The 19,410-nt window shown below is 40.0% G+C and overlaps 1 protein-coding gene across 19 annotated transcripts in view; it reads left to right on the top strand.

The window, feature by feature from the left end:
• Positions 1-19,410, top strand: part of LCOR (ligand dependent nuclear receptor corepressor) — a 108,699-nt gene that overhangs the window by 68,019 nt on the left and 21,270 nt on the right. The gene's annotated exons all lie outside the window — the stretch shown is intronic.

Consider the following 19,410-nt stretch of genomic DNA (forward strand, 5'->3'; position numbering starts at 1 on the left):
TTTTGGGTGTTGATGAAAGGATTTTAGTTTGAAGGTACTATGAACAAATAATCTTCTTCTTAGTAAAGTACAGAAAGAGTACATGGATTAAACTACCATTTAATTGCTGGATCTAGCCTAATGATAGCCTCTGAAAACTTTTTTTAAGCTAATGCCATCCCAGGCGCCTCCCCCTCGTACTGCTAACAACTGATTTAACTTTTTAAGCTGTTTTTGGAAAAATACTAGTATCTCACCCTTCCTCTTCAAGATTACCTTTTCCCTCTTAATATTTCTATTAAAATACTTCAGTCCTTACTTAATGTTCGGTCTTAGTACTTTAAAAAAAATTATTTAGCTTAAACCTTCCCTGCCAGCTCTTCTCTTTCTATTCAGAAAAGGTTATTTCCAGCTTTACTTTCTTATAGAGACAGTAGAAGCCACCAAGACTGTAGTCTTTGTACTTTGTTTGCGTATCAAGTGAGGGCCAAAGTCCAACGCATGGGGAGGACGGGGCCAGCAACTGGCACTGTCTTGATTAGTTCTGTGGATCAAGAAAGGATGTTGTGTACTGGCACCTGTAGTTACCTGTGCAGGTGTGTGGTCAATAAGGGTGGCTGGCTTCCATCTCTAGTTAGCTGCCAATGTGACCTTTATTTAAGTGCAGGAACGCTGGTGCACACTCTAATGCTAGTACATGCTGTAGAAGTGGCAGAGAATGCACGTTGTTTGAGAGGGTTACCTGAAAACGCTACCTCTTACTCATTTCTCTTGGATTTTGTTCTGAATCCATATTGACTATTGTTACCCACTTCAACTAAGACCTCTCAAATCCCGAACGGGCGTTACCGGCATATATAGTAAGCACTGTGTATGGTACATGTCAGGTCCTTTGAGTGGATATGTTTTTACTCTAAAGGTTTTTGTCAACCTAAATGTGACATTCAAAAGAATAATGTAGCTTTTCAATAGTGTTTATCCTAGCCTTAAACAAGGCTGGCTGATCTAGATGGCTTCAGACCAGTATAGTGTACCAAGGCATCAAAATATAATTGCTTTCTAGTCTCTTCATTAATTTCCATCCTGAATATGGAAAAGTTTGGGAGTGGTATTTGAAACTATGTAGTTTGCTGGCCAGTGTGACTCATTTATTAGAAAGGCCTACACAAGCAAAATATTAAAATACACCTGTTTATCTGCAGTAGTAGTATTTTGTGTCATAGAAAGCACATGTAAGATGAAAGGAAAATGATAAAAGTACACACTACTTTTTCTGCTATTAACCCTGTATTTGGGCTAAAGTTTACAGTTTGAACTGGGTGGAGTTGGGGAAGGGTTGTTCTAGCCATGCCATGTGTCAAATGAGAGTCAGGGACATGTACATACGTAACTAGTTGTTGAGAGAGCAATTTGGTAAGTCTAGTGTAATGCAGTGTCTGTCTGTCTTTGGGATCTGCACTATTCCAGCTTTCATGTTTGATTGCTTAATGAAAGTCAAACAAGTGTCTTTGAGGCCTACTAAGCATTTTAATTTTGAGCAGCAATTCTTCAATACGATATAAACAAATATAGTCCGAGGTTTCCACCTATGTGTAGATACTGCAGGTGGCAGTCATATTTGCATGTTGAATATGTTGCATTTTGGCTTACTCTTTTATTACTGTTCTTGTTTAGTGGTAACGTCACACCAGTAACACAGTTGCGTATAGATCTATGGAGATTGCCTATTACTTTGTAATTAAGGTGCTATTTTCAGACGCTTGCGCGAAGTCTTTTCTACTCCGAGAATTTGTGAACCCAACCAGAGACCAGCCAACAGGTTTCATTTTTTCTTTGCCCAAAAAGCTTCTCTTTTTTTTTTTTTTTTTGCAAACAAGTTTTAAAACTGACTGATGCTGAGACTTAAATAAATAAAAATAAATAAATAAAAAATAGAGAAAAATAAATAACACAAAAAGTGATGTTACCCAAGCAAGGCCTTCTAATAAAGGAGTGGCCCCCTCACCCATCCCTTCCTACCTGTGCAAGTCCTGCTCACATCAGTTTCCTTCCATCCAATTAGGCGACCTGGGAGACCCAGCCAGCACCATCCGGAGGGACTACAGAGTGGTGATGGGGGACCTCCGAGAAGCTTGCAGGATGGAACCAGGGAAGGTTATGGCCACTCCACATCTCTTAAAGTTCCGCTGGCTCGATCACTCCAGATTAGTGAAGAACTGCTGAGCAGAAACCAGTTTTCTACGGCTGCCAGCCATGGGCCGTCTGGACTACAGAATCATGGACAGCACTTAATATTATCCAGGGAGGCTTCTTGGGCAAAACCACACTACGAATTCAATTTCAGCCGCATGAAATTCAGGGGAAACGGTGCACTCAGCAACATCAGTGACCTTCCTTTTCTTACAGAAAACTCTGCCTTTCAAAAAATGGCACTTCAAACTAAACAGGATGGGAAAAAGGACGTGAGCCATTCGTCTCCTGTGGATTTAAAGATACCACAAGTTCGAGGCATGGACCTTTCATGGGAGTCCCGCACTGGTGACCAGTACAGCTATAGTTCTTTGGTAATGGGTTCACAAACGGAGAGCGCGCTTAGCAAAAAGTTAAGGGCTATCCTTCCAAAACAAAACAGGAGAAGCTTGCTGGATGCTGGACCAGATTCCTGGGGCTCAGATGCTGAGCAGTCTACCTCTGGACAGCCATATCCCACCTCAGATCAAGAGGGAGATCCTGGCTCCAAGCAACCTAGGAAGAAAAGAGGGAGATACAGACAGTACAACAGCGAGATACTGGAGGAAGCAATCTCTGTGGTTATGAGCGGGAAAATGAGTGTTTCCAAAGCTCAGAGTATTTATGGGATCCCCCACAGTACACTGGAGTACAAAGTTAAAGAGAGGCTGGGCACTTTGAAAAACCCTCCAAAGAAAAAAATGAAATTATTGAGGTCGGAGGGGCAGGATGTTTCAGTAAAGATTGAATTAGATCCCCAGGGAGAAGCAGCACAAAGTGCAAATGAATTGAAAGATGAGTAGGGATGTGTGGAGTGCCAATTACTTTGCAAACTGGGTGAGCACTACTGCATAGTTCAACCACCGTTGAGCACACCTGATTCCTCTATTTACTGCAATGCTCTTTCCTTTGCAGTTTGACATAGACTTGGGTGGACGCAGGTGAAAGGTGTGCTCTGAATGTCACACTTGTAAAATTTTTCTAGCCTGGGATGGCGCAGTTCCCCCTCCTTCACCTGTCTGCTCACCCTCTCTCCCCCCCCCCCTTTTTTTTTCTTTTTTTCTTTTGCCTTTTGCATGTTTCTCTGTAATAGAGAGTTGAGTTACCTCACAAAGAATGCAGATCTGTGGAAGTGGACACCTTGCCTGTAGAGCCTGCCTGAACTTCTGTTGTTGGATTTTTTTCCTATTTGCCTTTATAGAAAAAAGTCCACTTTGTGAAACTGATTCTCTCTTAAAACCAGGCTTTTCTGAATGAGAATCAGACTGTCATTCTGCAAAATGTTTCAGAAGTCTTTTTTTGTTTGTTTTTTTTTGTTTTTTTCCTTCCCTCTTTTCTTTGATCCAGTTGATGAAAGATTTAAGCTAAATCAAGTCATTTAGGAATGGTACCTCTCTTGAACTCGGAGATTTGTATGTTAGATGGATAATCAGTTGGGTCTAATTAGGCTCTCCGCTATTTTATTTCCTAAATTAAATGTACTTACTATTCACCGTCTGCTTAGTGCTCACCCGGAGGGGAGGGGAGGGAAAACTTACATACACTACCTTCAGAATACTTCAGTTAATTACTTTGTAACACTACCTTCGCTGTAATTTTGTTTGATACTTTTGAAAGGTGATATTTAGACTCACCTGCTTGAGGATGTAGCCTTATCTCACGGAAGACAAGCTTCTCATGGTCAGGAGCAGTCAGGGTACACTAAATGATGTATTAGGGTATGCCTCATTTTAACAGAACTGTGGTTCTTTGTGACCTATATGCTTTTTACAGACTTGATTCTGAGTTTACTAAACTACGGGGTTCCAACAACTAGTTTAAATGACTCTAATCTGGGGAAGGGGGGTATGCGTAACAAACTACTGTGATCTTGCAAAAAAAAAAAAAACCCACAAAAAAAAAACAAAAGTAAAACAGTGAACTCAAACGTTACAACCTCAGTAGTCTGCCCAAATATCCACGTTAGTGAAGGAGCTTGTTAATGTTCAGGGAAGAAGTAAAACACTGGTAGCCTGATTTAATTCAGGCTCTGCATCATATCTAGCTGTAATACTGTCAGGGTTGAACACCCAGTGAATGGGTGTTTCCTTTTTAAATACTACAGTTGCCAGTAGCAGGAAATAATCTCAATCCTGCATTTTTTTTTGTTTTTATTTAACCTATTTTGATAGTGGTTTAGCACATGCTAGAGTAAGCATTTGAACACCATAAAAGCACTCCGTAAACCACAGATCCGGTCTTTTTCCACTATGGTGATATCTTTGTCATTATATAGAGATCCAGGATAAATTTTGTACAGAACTTTTATCTTTGATACTTTCTGCGGGAGTGGTCAGTAACTAGGTAGAGCTTACTGGATTTACTACAGTTTGACCAAATCAGAATTGCTAGTTCTTCAGGTAGAAGTAATTTGGTCTTAATCTGTGCAAAAAGTATATAGAATTATCACTTTTCCCAGTTGCACAACCAAAAGAAGCATTGAAATTTTTGTGTGAGAGCATTAAGTGATGTCAGTGACTGAAAGTGGCATTAAGTGATGTCAGTGACTGAAAGTGGTTTCTAAAAGTTCATGGGAGGATGGCCTAGATAGCCCTAGGGATGCTGAATGGATTCTGGAAGAGTTGACTCTATTAGCCTCTCCCCCTCCCCAGCAACTTAATATTTTCAAAGGTTAGGCACACCATTGCTGTCATTTTAAATATGCACTGCTCATTCTTGAAAAGGATTGGGCTTCTGGCCCCAACTATACTTTTTTTGTTTTGTTTACTTAATATATTTTTAGCACTCAAAATCCTGATTCCTCGTAGCTATCTAGTTGTCATCTCAGCATGTAAAGCAGTTAAAGCTCAGTAGCAGTATATAAACTCTGCAATACATTCCAGTTTAGCTGGTGATTGCAATAAAGGTGCAGTTAAACATGCGGTTTCATCTGCTGTTGGAGGTTATGCTGGAAAGTTTGCTGCAAGTTTTAAAAAAAAAAAAAAAATGCAACACAGTTTTACTGTTCAGAGAGGTTTAACCTTTTGCAGTTGTCTTTATTTAAACAACATGAGTTTTATAAAACTTGTCACAGTAGTGTAAGTGAAGTGCTCATTTTACTAACCTAAATATTTTGTATGTGTATGTTTAAGTGGGTGACAATCGTGCAGCAGAAGAATGGTGTGCCTACCCTTTAATGCTGCAGTTTTAAAAGAGAATTTGTCTTGTCATTTCAGACTGTAGGCTAAGAATTGTAAATAGATAGCAAGAAGTTGAGTATTCTTTATTTGCTTTGGTTAGAAAGTGGATTTAAAAAAAAAAAACAACAACAAACCAAACGTGTAACTTTCTCAGTTTAAATGTCCTGAGACCTGAAGATTGTAATATTCATGTCTGCAAAGCTTTTAAACACAACACTTGATCTGTGATAACTTAATATTCAGGTAATCTTTCTTTTTCGAGAAGCTTTTGAACAACCATATTTCCTCCAAAGGTCTCTGTTTAAAAAGGAAAAAAAATAAAAAAAAGTAGATTATTTTTTAAGCACTAATTGCATTACGTTGGTAACTGCAATATAAAATAGCCATTATTGTTTTGTGAAGCATGGTTGAGATTAGTTAGTGGTCCCTTTTTAAAATTTCATGAGCCTCTCAAAAAATAAAAACAAATTTAAAAAAAGCTGCTGAATATTCAAAAGATATATATTTTACCTTATTGTAGGTTTTGTAAATTTAGTCTGTAATATTCAGGTGCACCTTTTAATGTTAACTTTTTGTTTCAAAGTCCCATCTAATGTATTTTCTCTGAGGTGATTCATCACGTAAGACTAGTATCACTCTAGTGCTGCAGTGATCACTGATGTTTTGTTTCATCTTTCACTACATTTTTTACAGGCGCTTTCAGTGTAGCTAACTAGTAGTATTTGAGATCATTTTAAATATATGATTGGAATTAATGTTTGTCCATTAGCATGCTTAATTTTCTGCTGACCAGCAGTTTGCATGGCCAAAATCCCTGGTTGACCATATTTTGGTGTGGGAAGGTGTGGTTCGCTGCTGTCTTTGTAACAAAAGCCTTGTTTCTCATGTTATTTCTGGTAAGTGGATGCTTATGTTACTTGGATCACTTGGACAGGAGATAAGGTTTAGAGTTTTTCTCCTGCTGCTATTTTGAGATCGCATTAACGTGTAACGTAGACAAACTGCTACCCTGTAAAAATCAAGACATCTTTAGGAGGAGGCCTTTTGGGTATTTTTCGTCACTATGAGACTTTGAGAATGTCCATCCAATGTAGTTATTGGACTTAACAGTATTGTTGTGTACTACGTTGATGTAGCTGAAAAAGCCTGACAGCAAGAAACTGTGAATAATATTTGTGGCAGTCTCTGAAAACTAGTTTTTCAGTCCAAGTATCATGAAGGAGAATCCCATTCCCCAACCCCCATCCTAGAAAAGTAATTTTATATTTTGTGTGTATAAAGTTTTAAGAATCAAGTTTCATATTGTACTGAAGTTTAGATGTCGCTTGGTAAATCTTTGCTGCAGCATATAATTGAAGATGAGTAAGGCTTAGTGTGGTAGGGGTCCTGGTGTGGAGTTAATTATCGTACAGTTCTGGTGAGAAAGCCCAACATGTATGAAATGTGTCCTTTTTTCTTTTCATTTGGACTTGTAAGGTGTAAAAGTGCTTTTTTTAGAACTCTGACCTATTACAAACTATTACCTCACTTTCAGCCAGTTGGATCCTCATTACACAGTGGTGTAGGCATTATCGTGGCCGTAACGCTTGAGCTATAAAGAGTTGAACATTTCCAATAGATATTTTAGAGACATGAATTCATTTTATTTCTGTCAAAAGATTCTTGGTCGTTCTCTAATTTTTTTTAAAGGCTCAAGTCACAGTTTCCTTTAAAATGTCTTATTTCTTCTTATAATGCAGAAATTGCTGAACGAGCAATACAGATATGCTCTTGCGTTCTCCTTGTTGCAGAACTCATTTTGATGCTTGTATTACCAACCCTGTTGCTAGACCTGAAGTCGAACCCTGAATTTTCATTACAATCAGAAAGCAAATGACTTTTTAACAAATGCATGCTTATAAGGATGGTGCCTCTGGTAAGGGAACACATTCAGCCTCTGTGTTGTCAAGCAATTTCTATACCACCTTTTTTTTTGAGCTTACCAGTGCTCAAGGATATTCCTAAGCACGAGAGGCAACTGCGCCTGCGTTTAGACCGGTTAGGAGCAGACAAAGAATATCTGTGCTTTGTCTTGTGGCAGGCGGACGTTTGAGTCTAAATATTTCCTTCGTGAGAACCCTGAAGAGTACATTGCCTTCCCCTAGAAATTCACAGGAACTGGCAAAATGATTCAGGGGCCTTAGGGTTGAGTAAGCTTTGTATAGGTTGGAACAACATTTAAGTTCTGATTGAATTGCTTTTTATATCAACTGCAACAATTGTTATACAGGCAAAACTAGAATTATTGTATATTTCTTTTCAGTGTAGTTTGGATTAATTCTCTTGAGCTGTCCTTGAGCCTTAGGAGAAGAACACGGTGTCCAAGGCGTGAAGGGAACACTGAGCAGTTCCCTTGTTTCTCAAAAACAGTGTGGCTACATCTGTAAAGAGCTCTTTCTTCAGTGAAGACAGAATTTTAACTCTTCAGTGTGAGGATGCATACACCTGTTGCAAGTCCAAACTCTTATGAAGGCAAATTTATTAACTTGTACTGAAAGCTTTTTCACACTATTTTTTATCTTCCCTGCTAGAAGTTAGAGGTAGAATGGGAAGGGTTGTTTCCTACATTTTCATGGGGATCAGAAACTTGCTATTTTTCTTCACAAAATGTGTCAGAAATTAAATGTAATCTCAATCTAGCTAAATCTTGCTTTTTCTCAGCCCCAGTAGATAGTGTTGATTAATATTGGTATTAAAAGCTATGCCTATAGAATTCTGGTTTGAGGCTAGTTTTGGTACTATTGAGGTTTCCACTTGCTCTTGAGTTATACTGAAAACTCACTAATTAGAACCTGCAGAAACCTAACAAATCTGTACTACAAGCTATTTGCAGTTCTATTGAATGTACCAAAACAATAATCATTATAGTTATTTTTTCTTATTAGCCAATATATAAATAGGATGTACCGTGATGCTCACTAAGCAGAGAGATATTGTAGACTCAAAATGATCCATAGATGCACTCCACGTATACCAGAAAAATCTGTAAGTAGTTACAGCATTCCAGTGTCCATCTCTCTCTCTCTCCCCCCTGTTCTTGGGTTTGACAGGGGCCAAGTCTGTCTACCGCTGTTACAGCAGCAGTTTTGGACTTCAGGTCCTATCAAATTATGCCTACATTCAGGTGTAATTATGAAAACCTTATGTTAAGATAGCTTTATTTAATCCTCATGAAATATCTGTTATTCCAACTGCAAAAATCTGTTTTCCTGGGTTAAGTACTGGGAGGAGGGATTTTTTCCAACCTCTCCAGAGTATTCATTCACCTTCTTAAAAACAAACAAAAACATGCTTGTCTCTACAGAATTGGTAAGTAGAATTTTGAAAGACTCAAAATGGTAATTCTGCAGATAGTCTACCTGATGGAGCAGGGATTAGGACACAGACTTCATTCTGTCTGGAGCAGGAAAAGTTAATGTCAGAAAACAATTTCTGTAATCGTTAGCCAATACAGTGTAATTTAAAGTTTTCTCCCACTCAGAAATAATGAAGACACTACTACAGCTACTAATTCAGTTTATCTACAACTTGGTGCTACGTTTCTCAGATATTTTTGCAGATATTTTTTATGCTTGCATGGAAGCATGTAAACTTTACTGTCACTATAAAAGCACTTGTCTGACCTATTCTAAAGTACCAGAAAAGGGATAAATAACTGCAGCACTTTTTCTGTTACAACACCAGAGTCTTAATTAAATCTGGTCTTCAGGTTATGAGATATTGTAAATGTACAATCTAGGATCATTAACTGCTTTTCAGGTCAGATCACAAGTTCTCTTGGGATACTAGTCTATCTTTTAAAGAACAGTACAACAATGTACTCTAAAGTTCAGGCAGGGGATGTATACATGCCTGATATTTTAACTAGTCATTTCGATAGGCCGTTTCAGGGCTTGACATTGGGAATCTGGGTTGATGGATGGGTAGGGAAAGGGACATTTCCCAGACTGAAAAATCATTTTGGACCATTGCTTAATGTTCAGTTTGAAAAAAAATATATATATATATCACAAGGAAAATGGGTAGGGATTCTTTCTCCCTTAGGCCTTCAGGGAATGAGTAGTATTTAGAATCTCTGGCTGAAATTCAAGCCTTTTTACCATGTAAATTTTTAATATAAACTCATTGACGTGCTTTTTACATCTGAGGACTGAAAATGGATCTTAATGTTTAAGTTGTGGAATGGTATATTTCTTAAATGAAGGGGGAACATTTAAAAAAAAAAATAGATTAGAATACCAGCATTAGTGAGCTTAAGGAATTTTAGTATGTAATAGCAAAGTATAGCAAAGTATTTGATTAAAAAAATAATCTTGAATTGCTAGTCTGTAACTAGGTGCATTCTAATTTAGCAGGTGAATATTCTTTACTTATTGATATATGATGGGCTTTTTGCAAATAGAAACCTTTATCTGAGTCCCATGTGTTGCTTGTACTGATGGGATGTATGCTTACAGCAGCTTACTGCTGCTTTAAAATGTATAAAAATATGTTTTGAGTGTTTGCTCATAACTCTTTCTAACCTCCACTTGTTAAATTGTCAGACATTGGTATTTTATCAGTCCGCAATGTAAGTTAAACTAATGTTCTTAGGAATCCAACTTGTACACACACTGTTTGAAAAAAAAACCCTCAGGGACAGTTTACACACTATCCTCACTCAATTCAGGTACTTGTACTCTCTTCTTAAACCTAGCAGTGACTTGTATTTTGTTTTGCTTTTCTTTTGACGTGCTGATAGCACATCCTTGATGAATGTCAACTTAAAACTCAGTTCAGGTATCCAGGTATAACTCAGCCAAACGGATTTTAAAGCTGCATATTTACTCTCCAGCACACAGTGCCTCAGACACTTATAGTGGCATTCTGTATATTCAGTTATTACTACTGAGCAGATCGCGTGGGGGTTCCTGCTATGTATTGTAAGAAATTCCTATGTATATTATATAATATGTATTATATTATATACATATATAGTATATATGTTATCTTAAACTTATATATTTTAAAATGCCACTACTAGCCAGCGCAGCTAAAAATGAACTACATTCCCAACTGCTTCTGTGAAGTGCAGAGGTAGTTTCTTAACGTGGCTCTTGCTTCTCTTTCACCGTAACTACTTCTAAGCTCAAGCACTGGTCCTTGGCTGTCTGACCTCTACACTCTAGTTATGCAATGTCTTTAGAGAATTCTGTGCACTGGCCACTGTGATGGAAACCAATGGGCCGCGAGTGCTTCGAGTTTATTAGTAATTGTTCTGCCAAAGTTGGTGTTTGTATGACAAGTGTGTAAACCTGTCAGATAATCAGCAGAGGTACAAGTTGATAATGGTGTGTGGAATCTTTTCTGCCTAATTGGCAAGACCAGACCCTCAGCAGGTGTCTCTTTTCTAATGCTGAGCACTAATTCAGCATGCGTTGGCACTTAACATCTGTAGTGATGGGCCTCCATGCTGTGTTTGCAAGGAGGTGAAACTTTAAAATAAAATCTGCTGTTCTGCACTTGCAGTAATCTATTTGCAGTCACAAGTCAGCAACACCTCTGCTTTATTATTTGACACTTTACATCTAAAAAGTCTCCTCTTTCTATTTATGTAACCCATAGTCTTAGAAGAGTATGGAAAATGGCATTTCTCTTTGACCTCTAGAAGTTCAAGTGTCATGGGAAAAAAAAAAAAACAGGAACCCCCCCCTTTACTCTATGGACCTCATTTCAATATACTGTTTACAGTTTGACGGAATTGTATAATTTAATATTTCTCTTGTACTGTAGTTTATATTTATTTACAGATTTTTTTTGTACTGTGTGATTTGAATTTTTTGTTCCTTGCTATGATCAATGTTTTATGTAGTAGAGCACTTATGATCACAAATTAAGGTTTTTGGTTTGATTGCACTACATTAATTTTTTTAATGCAGTTCTGATTTTTTGACTGGACTAAATAAGCTGTGTCTTAATGTATGTGATAAGTACTTTTAAATTTTTATTTCATGTGGTCCATTTATTTTTTGCATTGTATGTCAAAGCGCTAATTCTCTTGTTGTGCATGTGTAAGATTTAATGGCTCCATTGTATTATTTGACCATGTCATTTTGGAAACACATTCCCAGCTGTAACGTTGTGTATGGTAGTTTTCACTGGATGCTAGACTTTTCAAAACCACTATTCTTCTAATAAATTTTGTTGTGAAAAACTTTAAGGGGTTCCAATTCTGTTGTTTCTAGTGTGCTTTCTAAATGCCTGCGCTAATGATCACGTTATAGAACGCAAATTGTCACAAATAAAGAGAACCAGAGGAGGAAGTGAAAATAGAAAGTAAAACAAAGTCTGGTTGAGGGATCAAGGTCTGGAGTCTCTGCTCTCTGCTCATTTCTTGTCATAAATAGAACTGGCGATGGAGCTTCTTTAGCGGCTGGGTAGGGAATACATGTGAAATCATGAGGCAGCCTGTTTCTCATGAACTTGTTTACTCTAATTTGCTCTTTCCTACTGGCCACCTTAATTTTCTTTCATGATAAATAATTTATCTGGTGAAGAATGAATGGTCTCTCGGGGGGGGGGGGTGGCGTGGGGGGAAAAAGTGGGCTTGCTCACTGAGCACTTAGTAATGAGTCGAGGTAGATGCTGTAGTAACAAAAGCTGAGCTAGAAATCCTTGCTGTTGCCTTGCATGGTTTGATTTGGCTCTTGGAAGGCATGCAGTTGTGTAGTGGAGCCAGTGTGCCTTTGAGTGGCTGGATTGTTTACCAGGGCAGGCTGGACCAAGCTAACCGAATTGCCTTAGCTGTTTGTTTGCACAAGCAGGCACTGGTGTTGCTTTTTATTCTCTCTGCAGCTACCACCTCTCCATAGAGGCATGTCACCAGCTCCTGATTAACTTATGGAAAGCTCCAGTGACTCTCTGTGCTGCTATCCTTCTGCACGGGGTCACAAGGCAAACTCTGCAGAGTGACACCACGCTTCAGCTGTTCCTTGTTTTAGAGCCGAGTTACCTTCTTTCAGCCATACTTTGTGTTGGGTTGAACTACTTTTAACATTATGCATTATTGATGCTGAAATGCTGAATACTGAAAAGTAGGTTACTGTAAGTGTTGGATAATGGAGCCCACGTGAGTTTAGGCATTTCTGTTAACCGTTGTATTCAATCCTAGCATGACGAGGGCAATACACAGGAATCTCCGAGTTGTTATGAGAAAATTCATGCAGTCCTGCAGACTGTCTAGCCTTGGTTTCTCTTCTCCTGAGAAGTTGTTTTTCTCAGCTTGTGCTAGTGAAATGTCGCTACTTTAGGGCTTGCATTTGTTAATGTGAATTTCGGTGCCTATTTGAGATCCTTAAATAGCTGTTACATTGAAAATTAACCATTGTATTCCTTGCATACTAATCCTAGTATTAAAAATTAAAAGCAAAATGCTAAGGTAGCTTGATATTGTCATTGGTTTAGCTTTACTGTGCACATCTCTCTAAATAAAAAAAAATGGTTTGATTAGAGGCTGCATCTTACTAATTTTGGAATAGTTATGTCTTTATGTGTAAATATCTTGAAAGTGTTGTGCTGTAAACCAGCATTTATCATATCTTTTTCTGAATGTCTGAATACATCTGTCAAATCGATGAAAATAGCCTTTGAAAGTGATGAACCATATTCCCATCTGCCATTCTTAGGAAGTATTATACGTTGCAAGCTTTCTTCAGAATGTTTTTAATCGACACCTTTTGTCCTGTGATTATCAGAAATAGCATTTTTTTTTAGTTTTGCTGGAGGACTTGCTGATGGTCTTGCACTTTGAAGCTGAAATTGTTCAGACTTAAAGGAATTAAGTCTAGAATTTTTCTTTTAATGGTGTTTTCTCTAATATAAATATGTATAATAACGACCAGAATGTGCTACATGTTGCATCCAGACCCAGGAAGAAGCATCCATGTTGTGTTTTAGAAGTAGAAAACAAATGTAGTGAATGAGCCTTGTTTGGCAGCTACATTAGCCTTCTGCTAACTTGTCCCAGCTTGTTTTGATTCAGGTTTGGTTTTGGGCTGCTCTGTTGGTTAGTGGAAGAGGCCACTTGCCTCTTCTGCCGATCCAGTAGGATCCTATCTGATCCCGTTCTGAAATAGCTGAGATCCTTTACAGAATAGTCGTGAACTCTACCCCAAGTACGCTCGTGTCACTTCTTCGACCCAAATATTGTCGCGTATGTGAAATGAGAGGCTCTGCTGTTTTGTGGAAACGTGTGCTTCTGTGAAGGGAAGATCAGAAAGCTTGGGGTCACCACCTAAGTAAGCATCAGGATTAGTACTAGCTGGTAAGGACCTGAAACTAGGAGACTTTCTAACCTGAGCTCTAAGGACCTGAAACTCTCCTCCGTTGGAAATCGACCAAAGTTTTGTGAAAGATTCTGATTTAATTAAGGAAATTCCTGAGTATCACAACTTCTCCTTGTACAAACAAAACAGAGCCCCATTTGCAGCTGCCTCAGCACAAGGCTGGCTTTGCTTTCATTAGTCAGGCTGAGTGCCAGTGGCCGCCTTGCCTGACGGTTCTAAGCTGTCTAATTTTTAAGACCTGCCAAAAATGGGTTTGGGGGAGGGGAGGAGGATTTAAATCCTGATTCGGAAGGCTACTAATCACTAATTTCTTAACCTACGAACTGTAAACTGCTGCCTGTGCTCTGGCACATGCCCAGAAAGGAGTGCTTTGCTGCACTGTGGCTTTAATGAGGAGTTAGTAGTTTCCTTAGACCCATTTAGGAACGTGACCTCGTGCATGGAGGAGCATCACGTTAAAAGCTTTTTGGTGGTATCAGTGCTGGGATAAAGGATAACTGAAGGCATGGCAGCAGACTGCAAGCAGTTTCAAAAGGCAGAGTTTGCAATGTAGAGACAAATCCAGGAATATGGAGTTTGATATAATGGAGATAGCAAAGGGATTAAAAGAAAAGATGACCTTTTTCATGAAGCTGTTCTTAAGACACTTGAACAGGTGTTGCAGTGCTGGAAGGCTACTCAAACTATTTTTAGTGTTTTCCTCATCTGGTTCCTTTGATGCAGCCTCTGTGACTTAGAATCCAATGGCATCTCAGGCGTCTAGTAGAAAATACAGACGAGATCTTGCAAATTAAGTCCCAAGTCCCCTCTCCTCTGATTCCCAAAAGCCCCAGACAGAATAACCTTTTAGAAGCTTGCTTTAAATATTGTGAAGAGGTAGCACAAAACCATTGTATCTCACTTTATAGACCCCTTTTAAAGTATCAGATTTTACAAGTCAGACTGAAAAACAACCCTTTAAGGTTCTACTTAAAAAAAAAAAAAAAAACCCTCTAGAATTTTCTCTTGCTTCCACGTCTGCAGGTGTCATGCAGCTTGGCAGAAAGTCTGAGTGCACGCTTTACTAAAAGACAGTTTTTTGTCTGAGATGGCTAGATCTCGTCTCTCCACAAATTGTTTTGAAAGATGGCTTTTTAATGTAAATCTTTAAACAAGCTGATGAAAAGTGGTAGGCTTGGCGGTGCAGCTGACCCTTAAAATATATGATACCTTTAGCACCAACTTCTTACATAATACAGTTAAATACATCCAGACTATTTTGACTGACATCTCTATCTTTCCTTGCCCGGACCGAATGGCCAGCTCGGATGAGATTTGTTGTGTTTAAGGGGTATTTCAGAGCAAAGAAATATAAGTGCTGCTGCATAAAAATGCAAAGGTTTTTTTTGTATTAAACTGTAGCTGGGTCTCAGCAAGGGGCTGAGCTGAGTCTGGGGCTGTAACTTGTTGAGCAAGCCACGTAAGGCAGTGAAGGTCATGGTAGAGACTTTGGCTGCAGCCTGTGCAAGGCTGCTGCAGGTCCCGTTACGTACTCTTTCCTAGCCTGTGCCACGGCTCCTGCCTTATCTCTGTTGCTGTCGCTACCTGGGCTAGCTAGATTAAAGCTTGTGCTTGTATGCTTGTCCTCGCGGGGCTCCTGCATCCAGGTGCTGCTCGGAGAGCCCTGTGCCTGGCGGAGGAGTGGTTTGCCTGCACGGGGTAACTGGCAAACCGTTAGGAAGTCCCGGGGCAAAGGCTACCCTAACGGTAAATGGGCAGTTAGTTCTGTTATAACTGCCGAGAGGGGTTTTGCTGACGCACTCCAGGATCCCGTCATCAGATGTCCCAAATCCCTTCCGGTCAGCTAATGAAGTGTAGGGCTTGCTTAATTTGTTTTGGAATGACATTCTTAAGTTTGAAAGGGTTTTTGTGATTTCCTTCCTTAAAACCAAACCGTTGCCTGGGCTTTTCTTGCCACTGGGTTTTGGATGATGGCTTTGACACCAATTATTAGAAGTTACTCTCAGACTGTGCGGGATAAAAATTGTTACTAGGAGAAGCTGACCAGCTGCTTTTTCTTTTTCTTCTTCTCCCCCCTGCTCCCATCTCTGAGTGATGTACATGCGATATGGTTTTCACACACGTGACTGATCTGTGTGCTGGGAATCTTGTTGTAATCCAAGTCTGAGGTACTTGCTTGGAGAAGCCAGTAACGCTCCCATGATATTAGAAGCCCAACGGCCTTTTCTTTGGCCTGCGCAGGAGAGCTGAAATCTGCTGTCAAGAGATCACCTCTTCCAGCTGTAACTCAGTGATATGCATCACTTTTCTTTAAAGGAAAATTTGTTGGTTAGATGTTTAATCGCACTGATCTCATACTATCTTCTACTATTGTCAAAAGTGACTCTCTCTTTTGTACCCATTAACAAACCTTTCACCACATGGCAATGTGGACGATTTGAATGGGATAGTTGCAACTATGGCCGAGGATTTATTTTAATCTTTTTTTTAACCTACTTAGTGCAGTGTTGACTCCTATTGTACACATATAAATATTTTTTTCTTGAGTTAAAAGGCGCCTTGTAGCTAATAGCATAAGGCAAGTAAAACTCTGTGTGGCACTTCCTGTGTTCTGCTTTAAGGTGGGTAGTGGTATATTTATATCACTTTTCAGATGTTATGCTGTGATCAAGCATGGTATCCTCATAAGATTGCTTTCGGACCTTTAAAGTAAGAAACCACATCTGAGGTGTTGAGAGTGATTCAGAACAAATTGTTTGACTTTGAAAGGAGACTCTTGAAAAAAAGACACAGTAGGATTCTGGTTTTGCATAAGAAGCTTTCATATCAAGTGTATTCGGTTTATAAGTAAATACAAGTTTTCTTCTGATTTCTAGCCATCAGACATCAGCCTGAGACCTGAAAGTTAAGCCAGTTCTTTTTTTTTTTCTGCAAAGCATGTTCACTCATAGCAGAGTTCTCATTGGGTCGTGGTGGCAGCTATGCAACCTTGTTGCTAGCTAGAGGTTTGCACAGGTCTGCTGCACTGAAACTCCTCTCCTGCGCTGAAACTTTTCTGCTGAAGCATAAAAAAGGAGTAAATTTTTGCTCCTGTTTCTGGACTTGTATTGGCTTTGCTGCAACAGGCGCACAAATGTATAGGTAAGGGTGACTGCCTGCTCTTGAATTCTACCTGAGCCTGTCGCCTACACCTGTCTGAATCTTTATGTTGGTGCTAATGGATAAAAGCAAAACCAGCATTACCCTGGGTTAATGGGAAACATGCTTTGCAGCTCCTTCAGCAAGCTTATTACGGAATTTCTAAATCAATTTGTAGTTTAAAATCTGGGTAACCTAGTGGGAAGTGACTCCAGCTAAAAAGTAGTGGCTCCAGCTTTGGGCTGGCGAAGAGCAGATGCCTGAGGTTTGGCATTTGGCTGTTTTGTCTGCCCTTCTACCATTAGGGAAAGTTTTTTGCTGACAGGGAGCCCTATGAGGTTGATAGGCACAATGAGGCCCCATCAGCACAACGGGGAATCTGGCACTCGGCCTTTTGTGGGCCAAAAATCTCCTTGGGATGTGTGGTTGGGACTCTGGAGTAGGTCTGAACTGCATGAGTCACTGCAAGAAGGATTTTTCAGAGGTGGTTTGGCGGGGTGTTTTCTAACAATGGTCGCATTCTGGCTTTTTTTCCTGCTCTCCTAGAGTGGAGCTGTAATAAAAATGCCAGCGTCCTGTCAGTCCTGCGGTCTCGCTCATCATTACCAACATGTGGTTAAGAGCGAGTTCACTTCTGTAAGCTTTCAGGGTCTGTGTAGTGCACTTACTGTTAATGGGTTAAAAACGTCTGTGAGAGAAGAAATCTATGAGTACTTGATGGGCAGCGTGTGCTAATGGGTCATCGTGGCTTCAGTTTACAGCAAGGAGGTTAGGGAATCGTTTCCCTGTCGGTGGGAAGAGTGAGACGGGCAGGGTGCAGAAGTCCTGGGGAGGCGATGTGGGAAGGCGCCTGCGGGGGGGGGGGGGGGGGTTCGGCCTTCCAGTGGTTCCAGCTCCTTCCTCTGTATTGCTGCACGTGAGCAGAGATCAGTCACTCTCGTTTCCTTCCAAAGGATCTGTTGCTTTGCAGGCATAAGTTGTTGTTGATAAATTCTTCCCGTTGTTATTCTCTTTATGGCAAACCTGCAACTGATGGGTTTTGTCCCTGGTGTAAAGAAACGCACAATACCTGTCATTGTGCAGCAGAAAGAGAATTGCACAGTGATAAAAGACGTTAACTGCAGCATCCAATTATAAAGGGTAAACTGCCAAAACCAAGGATGCTTTAAATGTAGTAAATAGTCCTAAAGAAAACGAGTTGTGTTAGTGGTGATAGCATGTTACATGCTCAACAAGGTGTAGTTCCTTGCCTCACTTCACTGTGTAACTGGACAAATATTGGGTACCTTGGGGGAGGTGAGGCCTTTCTCAGTGGACAGCAGCTGTGGTTGGATGTGGTTTGGGTTTATTAGTCCCTTTTCAGCACCGAGACTTGTGTGAAGACAGAAATGAAGGAGGAAAAATAATTGTGGGCCAGGATATCGAGGCGGATTTTTGAGAGGAGAATAGACTCCTTAAGAAGGGGAGGAGGGGGAATAAGGATAGTAGTAAATAATAACAAAGGTTAAAAGAAAAAGAGGTAGTGAGGGATTTGCAGAATTTGAGGGGAAGAATAAAAGGCTGGAGTTGAAGAGAGGGGGCCTGTACTTTAGCACAGAGGCAACCTCTCCCCACTGGCATGCAGAAGGAAATTTCCTGCCTTCTGTTTTGGGTTCCGAATAGTAATCTGACTATAAAATTAACCTACATCATTTAATGGTAGTTGAATGGCAGTTAAATTAACCCACTTTGAAAATAGAACTTACCAACCCATCAGCTCTGCGACAGCCTCGTCCCCCAGGCATCCTGGGGGTGAAATCCACTTTCTTTGTCTTAACCTATTTCCCGAGCAGCAGTCTGTAGTGATGGAGTGGAAACATAGTTTGCTGCTCAGGACAGCAGCTGACAGATAATATGGACGTGTATCAAACAGCTAATTCATTTTTTCACTTGGATATTCTCATAGCATGAAGCATAAAGTGTTTGCATGTAGGGAACGCTGCAGTTAGAGTTGCGAAACTGTTTCTATTAACAGTACAGCCTTGAGTATCTGGGTCCCAATTATCTGAATCTCCAGGTTATCTGAAATGGGGTCATATCCCCCAATGTCTGTTAATTACACCCAAGGTACCGTCTTTCTCCAAACGTGCTCCACTAGCCCCTCCGAGGTTCGGCTGACTGGTTGTGCTCAGGGTTTTTAGCTATAGCGAGTGCTCTGCCTAGCTGATGCATTTGCTCTTTTGAATGCATATTGAGGGGGGAAAAAACAAAAAAGAAAAAAACAAAATTATCCTGGATATGTGTAGACTTTAAAAACCTCCAAGACTTCTAGCTGTCAGCAGTGGCTGTGCAGAGGGCTATGCCTGCTGGAGCTGGCTGCGGGGTGACTGTGGGAAGGGGGTCGGCTGCATTCGGGTTTTCTGTTGGCTTTCTTCCGCTCTGTAGGTGCAGCCCTGCAGTATAGGTGCAGTGTAGTAGGGTAGGACGGGATGAGTACAACGTATCCTGCTTGCAAGCCTTAATTTGCTTCAGGTCAGTGCATC

This window comes from Struthio camelus, chromosome 7 (assembly GCF_040807025.1).
Source record: "Struthio camelus isolate bStrCam1 chromosome 7, bStrCam1.hap1, whole genome shotgun sequence".
NCBI classification, from domain to species: domain Eukaryota; kingdom Metazoa; phylum Chordata; class Aves; order Struthioniformes; family Struthionidae; genus Struthio; species Struthio camelus.